Raw genomic sequence first — 2619 nt, 5'->3', positions numbered from 1 at the left:
AATGGAGCTTCTTCTTCGACTGCATCACCAAAGCTTTTGGGAACAAATGTTCGAATTTTGATGCTATCCCAATTCTGAGTCAGCACATAGGGTATGCTATTATCCATCAAACTCATTTTGATTTTACAACTGGTATAATTGGTTCTATTGGGGATAGGATGACAGAGGATAGGAATGTTGTCTATTTTGCTAGATTCTGTCAACTTATATATACTTTTTGTACTGATGAACCTCAATTAGTCAGTTCCTCAACCCCACCTTTTAGAGTTGCAAAATGATACTTTAATGACCTGGTAAATGCTGATACTAAGAAATCAGTGGTTAGACCATTACAGATTCCTCAGTCTGTAAAACAGATCTTAGTAAATGTTGATCCTCATACTTATAGATCTGTTTACTCTGATGTCCAACCAACCACAAACACCCAAAAACCATCATCCTAAGCACCTACCACTCATTCTACTCAACCTACCCTCAGGACATATCTCAAATCCTATCTCTCCATTTCACAGACTGATCAACCCTCAGCCTCAGCACCTACTGTGAAGCCTTCTTCCTCCAAACCAAAGAGGACAAAAACTGTTCCTCAAACACCTCAAAAGAGAAGGAGGATTACTTTGAGAGATGAATCTGATACTGAGGAACAGGTTCCTTCTTCAGAACCTGTTGTAAGTGAAGCTGAGAAAAAGACTTCTCAGAAGGATTCTGGAATTGGGGGATCTAGGCTTCTCAAAAGGCTTAGAAAAATGACAGTTCCTGAAACTCCCAAGGAATCCAAATCCACAAAGAGGTACCAGAAACAGAGGGCAAAAAGGCCATTTTCAAATGATGAAGAGGAAGCAGCTAAGGAAGGGGATCAGGAATCTCCGATCTCACAAGACAAGGAATTAGCTCCAGTCACTTCTTCTCCATCAACTCCATCTAAGGAAGCTGCTACTGAAAAGGCCAACACACCATCTGTGTCTCCTGTTCAAAAGTCTGTCTCTCCTGGTGATCCAGGCCTAAGTGCTGACATTGATATTCAGAACCTGGTTATGCCTGACATACTTTTCTTAGAAGCTCCACCAGCAACTAATCCTTCTACAACACCTGTTCCTGATGCTGTTCAAACTCCAGAGTTATCAACAACATCTTTTCTGAATCATGATGCTGATGATCAGACTTTAGGTGAGCATCAGGATTTGGCTGTTGATCAGAACTTAGAACAAGATCAGCAATTAGAGGATGCTGAAGCCTCTATTGCTACTCACACTGTTATCTTATCAGAAGATACTGATTCTTTAAGTTCTGATGCTGCAAATGTTGGAGATACTGGTGATGCTGCTCCAACTGCAGATGCTGATACAGCAGGTCCTTCAGGACATGCTCCTCAACAGACTATTCTAAAGTCTGAACTGGTTAAGAAGTTTGTTATCGGAGAAGCACCAGTACCTTTGGAGTGAAACTCCTGCAGGTCAGGAGTGGACTAAGGAATGGAACTCAGTTTCATGTGTTCCAACTGAAAAGCATCTTGCTGAGCACTTGACTAAAGCTGATGCAATGTTAAATTATGATGATTTCAAAACCCAGCTTAGAGTCACTGCATTGAGTACTAAACATCTACAAGGTCTTCATTCAACTACTCATGCAGAGCTCTACAAGATTCAGGAGAACTTTATCAAACAGGAACAAGTTTGGAAAATTGATAAGAAAAAGTTCTTCCAACCTACCATTGACAGGATTGCTTATATTGAGAAGACTCAAGATCATCAACAAGCTCAGATTGATGAAATTCTGAAAAATCAAGCTTCTCAGCAATCACAATTAACTGAAATACAATCCTCAGTGGAATTGCTTATCTCTCTTCTACTACCTGCTGATGCCAAAAAGGGGGAGAAAGTAATTAAGTCCAAATGCAAGACTGACAAGACACTGACAGGAAAGGATAATGAAAAAGATGATCAAGGAAACTCTAGAATGGGTAGAAGTCATAGTCAAGGTAGAGGATTCACATCAAGACAAGCTAGTCACAGGACAAGTTCTGATACTGGGAAGAGAATAAGTTCTGCTACTGGTAAAAGGATAAGTTCTGATAACTGTTAGATCTTGATGAGGAAATGTCAAGACAGTTATTTCTTCAGGAAAATCCAGGAATGGACTTGGAGAGTTTAATGAAAGAAGAAGCTAGGCTTAAATAAGAGAAAGTCACATCTAAATCTGAAGCTTCTGGTAAAAAGCCACTTCCAAAACTCAAAGGCATTGTGATCAAAGAAAGGACACTTACTGAAGCAACATTGGTTAGATCACAACCGCAGATAGATCCAAGATCCAAGGGTAAAGAAAAAGTTGGTGAACTTATCAAGGTTTATGTGCCTCCTGAGGATGAAGAAATTACTGATGAAAAGGATGATCTTGCTCCGACTTCAAGAAAAGTTATTAAGACAACCTCTGACATGGCTCAAGTTGTTCAGAGTCAAGAAATTGTAAGTTCTGATATTCAGAAGAAGCAAGTAATCTCTGACATAGCTCAAGTTAACTTGATATCAGAAAATAGACCAAAGAAACTCCTACCAGGATTCACTAAAGTAAAACAGACTCAACCTTTGAAGACTACTGCAAGTGGTTTTGAAGCAAGAGTAG

Source organism: Apium graveolens, chromosome 4 (genome assembly GCF_009905375.1).
Source record: "Apium graveolens cultivar Ventura chromosome 4, ASM990537v1, whole genome shotgun sequence".
In the NCBI taxonomy this organism is placed as follows: Eukaryota; Viridiplantae; Streptophyta; class Magnoliopsida; order Apiales; family Apiaceae; genus Apium; species Apium graveolens.
This window is presented reverse-complemented; position numbering follows the sequence as displayed.